A 9,427-nucleotide genomic window follows, 5' to 3' on the forward strand; every position below is an offset into this window, starting at 1 on the left:
TATGTCTACAGTTGAAGATGGAAGTTTACATACATTTAGGTTGGAGTCATTAAACCAGTTTTTCAACCACTCCACAAATTTCTTGTTAACAAACTATAGTTTTGGCAAGTCGGTTAGGACATCTACTTTGTGCATGACACAAGTCATTTTTCCAACAATTGTTTACAGACAGATTATTTCACTTATATCATTGTTTCACAATTCCAGTTGGTCAGAAGTTTACATACACTAAGTTGACTGTGCCTTTAAACAGCTTGGAAAATTATAGAAAATGATGTCATGGCTTTAGAAGCTTCTGTTAGGCTAATTGACATCATTTGAGTCAATTGGAGGTGTACCTGTGGATTTATTTCAAGGTCTACCTTCAAACTCAGTGCTTCTTTGCTTGACAACATGGGAAAATCAAAAGAAATCAGCCAAAACGTCAGAGAAAAATTGTAGACCTCCACAAGTCTGGTTCATCCTTAGGAGCAATTCCCAAGCGCCTGAAGGTACCACGTTCATCTGTACAAACAATAGTACGCAAGTATAAACACCATGGGACCACGTAGCCGTCATACCACTCAGAAAGGTGGCGCGTTCTGTCTCCTAGAGAAGAATGTACTTTGGTGCGAAAAGTGCATATCAATCCCAGAACAACAGCAAAGGACCTTGTGAAGATGCTGGTGGAAATAGGTACAAAAGAATCGATATCCACAGTAAAACGAGTCCTATGTTGACATAACCTGAAAGGCTGCTCAGCAAGGAAGAAGACACTGCTCCAAAACCGCCATAAAAAAAAACAGACTACGGTTTGCAAATGCACATGGGGACAAAGATCGTACTTCTTACTTCTTCCTCTGGACTGATGAAACAAAAACAGAACTGTTAGGCCATAATGACCAACCATCATTATGTTTGGAGGAAAAAGGGGGAGACTTGCAAGCCAAAGAACACCATCCCAACCGTGAAGCATGGGGTGGCAGCATCATGTTATGGGAGTGCTTTGCTACAGGAGGGACTGGTGCACTGAACAAAATAGACGGCATCATGAGGTAGGAAAATTATGTGGATATTTTGAAGCAGCATCTCAAGACATCAGTCAGGAAGTTAAAGCTTGGTCGCAAATGGGTATTCCAAATGGACAATGACATACTTCCAAGTATACTTCCAAAGTTGTGGAAAAATGGCTTAGGACAACAATGTCAAGGTATTCGAGTAGCCATCACAAGCCCTGACCTCAACCCTACAGAAAATGTGAGGGCAGAACTGAAAAAGCGTGTGCGAGCAAGGAGGCCTATCAACCTGACTCAGTTACACCAGCTCTGTCAGGAAGAATGGGCCAAAATTCACCCAACTTACTGTGGAAAGCTTGTGGAAGGCTACCTGAAACGTTTGACCCAAGTTAAACAATTTAAAGGCAATGCTACCAAATACTAATTGAGTGTATGTAAACTTCTGACCCACTGGGAATGTGATGAAAGAAATAAAAGCTGAAATAAAAAATTCTCTGAACTGTTATTCTGACATTTCACATTCTTAAAATAAAGTGGTGATCCTAACTGACCTAAGACAGGGAATTTTTACTTGGATGAAATGTCAGGAATTGTGAAGCACTGAGTTTAAATGTATTTGGCTAAGGTGTATGTAAACTACCGACTTCAACTGTATATACAGTGCTGTAACGATGTGCAAATAGTTCAAGTAAAAAAAAATAGATAATAAATAAGCATAAATATGGGTTGTATTTACAATGGTGTTTGTTCTTCACTGGTTGCCCTTTTCTTGTGGCAACAGGTCACACATATTGCTGCTGTGATGGCACACTATGGTGTTTCACCCAATAGATATAGCCTGTCTTCTCTTGAGAGCCCGGTCTGCCTACAGCGACCTTTCTGAATAGCAAGGCTATGCTCACTGAGTCTGTACATAGTCAAAGCGTTCCTTAATTTCGGGTCAGTCACAGTGGTAAGTTATTCTGCCACTGTGTACTCTCTGTTTAGGGCCAAATAGCATTCTAGTTTGTTCCATTTTTTTGTTAATTCTTTCCAATATGTCAAGTTATTCTTTTTGTTTTCTTGTGATTTGGTTGGGTCTAATTGTGTTGCTGTCTTGAGGTTCTGTGGGGTCTGTTTGTGTTTGTGAACAGAGCCCCAGGACCAGCTTGCTTAGGAGACTCTTCTCCAGTTTCGTCTCTCTGTATGTGATGTTATGGAAGGTTTGGGAATCGCTTTCTTTTAGGTTTTGATCATTAGCGGGTATTGGCCTAATTCATGCATTATTTGGTATTTTACTTGGTACGCTGAGGATATTTTTGCATAATTCTGCATGCAAAGTTTCAATTTGGTGTTTGTCCCATTTTGTGAATTATTGGTTGTTGAGCAGACCCCAGACCTGAGAACCACAAAGGGCAATGGGTTCTATAACTATTCAAGTATTTTAGCCAGATCCTAATTGTCAAATTTTATGTTCCTTTTGATGGCATTGAAGGCCCTTCTTGCCTTGTCTGTCAGATCGTTCACAGCTTTGTGAAAGTTACATGTGGCGCTGATATTTAGGGCGAGGTATGTATAGTTTTTCGTGTGCTCTAGGGCAACGGTGTCTAGATGGAATTTGTATTTGTGGTCCTGGCAACTGGTCCTTTTTTGGAACACCATTATTTGTGTCTTACTGAGATTTACTGTCAGGGCCCAGGTCTGACAGAATCTGTGCAGATGATCTAGGTGCTGCTGTAGGCTCTCCTTGGTTGGGGACAGAAACACCAGTTTATCAGCAAACAGTAGACATTTAACTTCAGATTCTAGAAGGATGAGGCAGAGTGTTCTAGTGCCCTCGCCAATTCGTTGGTATATATGTTGAAGAGGGTGGGGCTTAGGCTGCATCCATGTCTCATCCCACGGCCCTGTGGTAAGAAATGTGTGTTTTTTGGCCAATTTTAACCACACACTTGTTGTTTATGTACATACATTTTATAATGTCTTTTGTTTTTTCTCCAACACCGCTTTCCATAAATTTGTATCAATCATGCCAAATCGAGTCAAAAGCTTTTTTGAAGTCAACAAAGCATGAGAAGAGTTTGCCTTTGTTTTGGTTTGTTTGTTTGTTAATTAGGGTGTGCCAGGTAAATATGTGGTCTGTCATACGGTAACTTGGTAAAAAAGTACATTTGACATTTGCTCAGTACATTGTGGAAATGAGGAAATGAGGAAATGTACAAGTATGCGGTTAATGATAATGCAGAGGATTTTCCCAAGGTTGCTGTTGACACATGTAACAGTATAATTTCAGACCGTCCCCTTGCCCATACCCGGGCGCGAACCAGGGACCTTCTGCACACATCAACAACTGACACCCACGAAGCATCGTTACCCATCACTCCATAAAAGCCGCGGCCCTTGCAGAGCAAAGGGAACTACTACTTCAAGGTCTCAGAGCAAGTGACGTCACTGATTGAAACGCTATTTAGCGCGCTCCGCTAACTAAGCTAGCCGTTTCACATCCGTTACACACATATCCCACGGTAGTTATTGGGGTCAAATGTGTCTCCACTTTTGTGGATTGGTGTTATCAGTACTTGGTTCCAAATACTGTGGAAGATGCCAGAGCTGAGGATGATTTTAAAGAGTTTAAGTATAGCCAATTGGAATTTGTGTTCTATATGTTTTATAATTTCATGTATATGAATATGTTTTATCATTTCATCATGGATACCATCAACACCACAGAGCTTTTTTGGGTAGGAGGGTTTGTATTTTGTCCTGTAGTTCATTCAATGGAATTGGAGAATCCAGTGCGTTCTGGTAGTCTTTAATTGCTGAATCTAAGATTGTAATTGATCATGTATATATTTTTGCTGTTTGTTCTTTGTTATAGAGACAAAAAGATTGGAGAAGTGGTTTTGGATAGATAACTACTCATGTTGTTGTTGTTTATTTAGTGTGTTCCAATTCTCCCAGAAGTGATTATACTCCATGAATTCTTCAATTACATTGAGATGATTTCTGATGTGCTGTTCCTTCTTTTTTCGTAGTGTACTTTTGTATTGTTTTAGTGATACACCATAGTGAAGGCGTAGATTCAGGTTATCTGGGTCTCTATGTTTTTTGTTGGACAGGTTTCTCAATATCTTTCTTGGGTTTTTGCATTCTTCATCAAACCATTTGTCATTGTTGTTAATTTTCTTTGGTTGTCTGCTTGAATTTTTTTGATTTGATAGAGAAGCTGAAAGGTCAAATATACTGTTTAGGCTTTCTACTGCCAAGTTTACACCTTCACTATTACAGTGATAATGTTTTGTCCAGGAAGTTGTCTAAAAGGGATTGAGTGATTGAGTGTTTTTACACTAGTTTCTACACTACTTTCCTTCCATCTATAGCATTTCTTAATATTGTGCAATTCCTTTGGCTTTGATGTCTCATGATTGAGTATTGCTCTGTTCAGGTATACAGTGATTTTGCTGTGATCTGATATAGGTGTTAGTGGGCTGACTGTGAACGCTCTGAGAGACTCTGGGTTGAGGTCAGTGATGAAGTAATCTACAGTAATACTGCCAAGGGATGAGCTGTAGGTGTACCTACCATAGGAGTCTACTCGAAGCCTACCATTGACTATACACAGACCCAGCGTGCAACAGAGCTGCAGGAGTTAATTTGTGACCCATTTTTGTTGGTTGTTTAGTCATAGTTGTGTCTAGGGGGGCATATTTGGGAGGGAATACTGTCACCTACAGGTAAGTGTTTGTGTGCTGACAGTGTCAGGTTCTTGTCCAGTTCTGGAATTTAGGTTGCCACAGACTAGTACATGTCCCTGGGCCTGGAAATGGTTGATCTCCCCCTCTAGGATGGAGAAGCTGTCATCATTAAAGTATGGGGATTCTATTGTGAGGATAGGTAGGTAGACACATGAGGACATTTTCTCTGTTGAGATAATTAATTTCCAGGCAGATGTCAAATGTTTGTGGCTTGACGAATTTAGTAGAGTAGTTTGGGGGGGGTGCATTAGTAGGGGTTGGGCCTGTTGCTCTGCTCACTGCCTGGGCATATGTGCGGTTGTCATGTTGAGGTTCTTGCTGCAGCGGCGGGGGGGGGGGGGGGGGGGGGGGCAGAAGGGGCATAGGTCTTATCTGGGTGGACCTGGTCATAAAGGCTGTTCAAGTCCAGGTTAGAGTGGTGGGCCAGGTAGACATTAGGTTTTGAGGCACAGTCCCGGGAAATACTTGCATTCACTTGCTGTATGGTGGCAGGTGAATTTATTTTTGTGGTAGCAGGGTGGGAGAAAACCACTTGTGTGCTGGGGAAAGTGGAAGAAGCTTTTTCAATCACTCCCTTTCCTGCTGGGCCCTCAGGTAGTTTGTGCCCGTGTGAATTATAATGTGTCTGGGGGAGCCTAGTCTGTCCTCTGGCAACAGCTCCAGAGCATGCCTAGTGTTTGGGCACCAGAGTTTAGCCACTTTGTGTTTTGGAAAAAGTTTATTCTCTTCAATGTACTTGCCATTTGAGTCAATGAGGAGCACACTTTCTGGCTTTGTGTGTCCTCAGTGGATGGATGGGGGTTGTCAGGAGGGCTACCGGGGGAGCTGACAAGGGGGCTGTTAGGAGGGGTTGGGTCTGTTGGGTTGGTGGGTCCTGTGTTGTCTGTCCCATTGTGGCGTTGTGGTCCAGGTTTGAGGTGGGCTGTTCTGCTGTCTTCTTTCAGGGAGTGTCCTGCTTTCTCAGCTTTCTCACTTCCTTCTTCAGTGCTGTTAGCTGGCCCATCCCATGCCCCCCGCCCTCGTGCCTTGAACCTCGCGCGCCCACCACTATTTCAGTGGATACAGCTGGAGAACTGCAAGGCAATCCCATTGTGCGCCACTCGGGAGCCATGACCAATGTGACCAATATATATTGTCCTGCTAATAACAGGGTTAATAATTTATCTGTGAGAATTTCCAAGTGGTTTCATATAATTATAAGTTAATAATAATTGCTTTTTTTTTAAAATAACAATATTTTGTTGGTGATTTAGTTTTCAAATAATGTCAAATGAACAAGAAAAAGGCCATTATTGAACACGGGGTGAGACGTTGTTACTGATTTGTAAATAAAGCCAATTTGTTATTTAGAATGACTTATTTCTGTTTTTAGAAGGGGAGAAACCAAAAACCTACAGTCATCTCATGGATCTCCTATTCGAGGCCGGCGCTGTACACTGTAACCAGTCGGGAGTTGTGTACACTACTACAGAGACACAGTAGCGCCTTGGGACCCAAAAGCATAATCAGTGCCCTAATTCCCCCTTCCGCTGGTCTGAAGTAGTGACGCAGGGTACCGTACTAAACCACAAAAAAATAACTTTAAGTGGAGCAACCACTGTAGCTTAGAATCCTTATTTACTACGCTTTATATAACTAAATCACCTAGAGATTATTGCCTTTTACTTTTTGGCTTCAAAAGTAGATTCAGACTGAACATTGCTCACTGAGTTTTGTGTTGGATGGTATTTTCAGGTTTCTGCTGTTTCTTCAGCAGGTTTTGGTTTGTTTACAAGTTTTTTTCTTGATAGTAAGTATCCATTTAGGTAATTTTTTCCAACATCAAGGTTTAAGTTATAGAATTTTGATTTGAAGATTTTGATGTAGGGGGTAGTATCCTGTATAAGTCCTTGCAGAAAAAAAATCAAAGTTTATCTACATTCAATTTTTTGCAGAAAAACTGATTAGCCCATGAGCTCATGACCTCTCCTTGTCTCTCTCATCACTCGGTCTCTCTCTCTTGGTCTCTCTCTTCCTCTCTGCCCATGCAGATGCCACTTTTAGCTGACATGTAAGAGACTTTGGTTTCTTGGATGATCTAAACCAGAAGAAGGAAAAAAATATGAACTGCCAATAAATGTACTTTTGGAACAATGAGATATATAACCTAGGATCACTAATTTAGTTCTAAGAAATATCTAAGGAGGATGAGGCTATATTATCGCTCTGCTGTCAGCCCATGTTCTAGAAGGTTTTCTAAATGAGTTCAAAAGTAATATAATATGTGAATGTTACATAGAGAAGCACCCACCTAACATCCCATTACTAAATATCATAGGCAGATATACTGTTTATTAGAAGCCAGAGTGCACAAACAGCTCTGTAGGAAACTCTTCGTTAGTGCGACGCAGTTAAGCCACCAGCAGAAGGAGGTACAGGCCAAATAATGAAATAGAAAGTTGAGCGGTGACAAGACATTGTTTTCCCACGTGGGAGTTTCTACACATGACTTCCCACACAACCGCAACAAGAACATGCATATTTGTGCAAGATGGGAAGGAAAGCTCTTCACTGTAAGCTGTTCTTCAGCAGTGTGTTCCTGTCATCACTTATCCAACACACAAGCACATTGTGATAACAGTTGTTTTCATTCAATGCTTATTTAATTTTCTGTATGGAAGTGTTATTTTGTAATATATTTGTGCAAGATGGGGAAATGTTATGTGTGAAGGCTGTGTGAAAGCCTTCCCACCAGTAGGCGACCCACACGACTGACTTCATATCTGGGTAATTTTAATTAGTTAGTTTAGGCAGGGGAATCAGGCAATTTGTCAAACGCCGTTTGTTCCGTTCCCCAATCTGAACAAACCTACACACAGTTTGGAGTCTGATTTTCTGGTGTGGTGAGATAACTCGATTCGTTGGAATATGGCGATAAGAGAGCTTATTTCAAAGAGCCCTCCATAAACCACGCCCCAGTGGGCAGATCTAGGCATGTTGCACTGGGACACATTTTAATACGTATTTGCAATACCTACATAAATGGGAACATTTGGTTACCACCAGTATTTGGAATACATTGAGTTCGTTGACAAAACAGACCACGGGACGCATTTTCACACAGAGATGTATTTGTCAAAGGTCCGCTGCTGGTCTGTGTAAAATTGTGTGATTATAGTGGATACAGCTTTATAGCAGTGAATGCCATCTATTCATTTACTGTCAAAGTATTTCTAAGTAGAAGCCATATCACCCAGGGAAACCAATTCCTCTCACTTTATAATAGAACACTCACATTGTTGTTTCTGCCTGACTGTGGCTCTTTACCTGAATTGTTCTTGTAATCACAACAAAACTACTTATTTTGCTCAAATAGAGATAGATTTCAATTGTGTTTTCTTTGAAAAGATGGGCCTGTCTGACATGAAAAATAGATTAAGAGGAAAGGATCCACAGACACAGAGGCTGATTATCTTTCTGGACATCTCTTTATTTACAATGCTGGTTGCCATGGTTAACAAAAATGCAGGACATTGAATGCTACCTGAATTAACTCAGAAAAGGAACATAAGTCGGTCTACAGTATCACAGTGAGGTTAAGCAGGTGTTGTTCCAACATCTAGTGGAAAGCCTTCCCAGAAGAGTGGAGGCTGTTATAGCAGCAAATGGGGAACCAACTCCATATTAACGCCCATGATTTTGTAATGAGATGTTCGACGAGCAGGTGTCCACATAAATTTGTCCATGTAGTGTAAGTAGTCCCACAGTTTCACAGCGGGTCAAACAGGTGTGTGTGTGTGTTAGTCAGATTATCCAGTGTCCACAGTGCATGTGGTGTACTATGGTCTTAGTCATGCTCTCACTAACCTTTCCTTCCCGGAGGGCCTGAGGCTCTTGGAACGGGCCTGATGCTCTTGGAACTTGACTGAGGACACCCTGGCATGACACCTGGACTTACCTGGCCCAATCTCACCTGGCTCCCATCTATCTACCTGCCAGTTACTTTAAAGTCCATAATTAACCTATGCGGCTCTGGATCCATTGTCTTACTTACTACTGCAACAACTTGTGTAAATGATTTGCCCACAAGGCTCTGGTCAAATGTAGTGCATTAGTTGTGGGGAATAAAGTGTCCTTTGAAATGTATTCTGCCTGTTGAGCCACACCCTGCCTATTGGAAATCATTTCTCCATCTCATTCCAGTTAATCAAACGAAGATGAGACGCTGTGACTATAATTGATGTAGTAAATTACTTTCCTTGTCAATGACTTTATAAACTTCCTTTATTGTGTATGTGTGTCCCTTTTGAAGGTTTAATAAAACCTTAATTCAGCCAAGAAATCCATATTTTCATTGATGTAATATTCAACAGACTGAAGAGTCATGTACCAATGAGATGAATTAGTTGCATTGCAGTTGTGTGTGGTGTTGTTGCCATTCAGCATCATCTGGCCTTGGTATCATCTAGCCTTGGTATCATCTAGCCTTGGTATCGAATAACTTATAACTGACAAAATACCTCAGCCATAGCAAATCATTGACGAAAGAAGTCACAGTTCCCTTTTGCGCTAATCTTTATTTGACTTGCAGTAATATGGAGACAAAGAGCGTATAAAAGCATGCATTCAAGAACCTATGGTCAGATGGAGAGGTAGAGAAAGTGCCAGTGGAGGCAGCAACAGGCAGGTAGAGGGGAGCCAGGTGGTCCAGGCCCAACC

This window comes from Oncorhynchus mykiss, chromosome 20, assembly GCF_013265735.2.
Source record: "Oncorhynchus mykiss isolate Arlee chromosome 20, USDA_OmykA_1.1, whole genome shotgun sequence".
Lineage (NCBI taxonomy): Eukaryota > Metazoa > Chordata > Actinopteri > Salmoniformes > Salmonidae > Oncorhynchus > Oncorhynchus mykiss.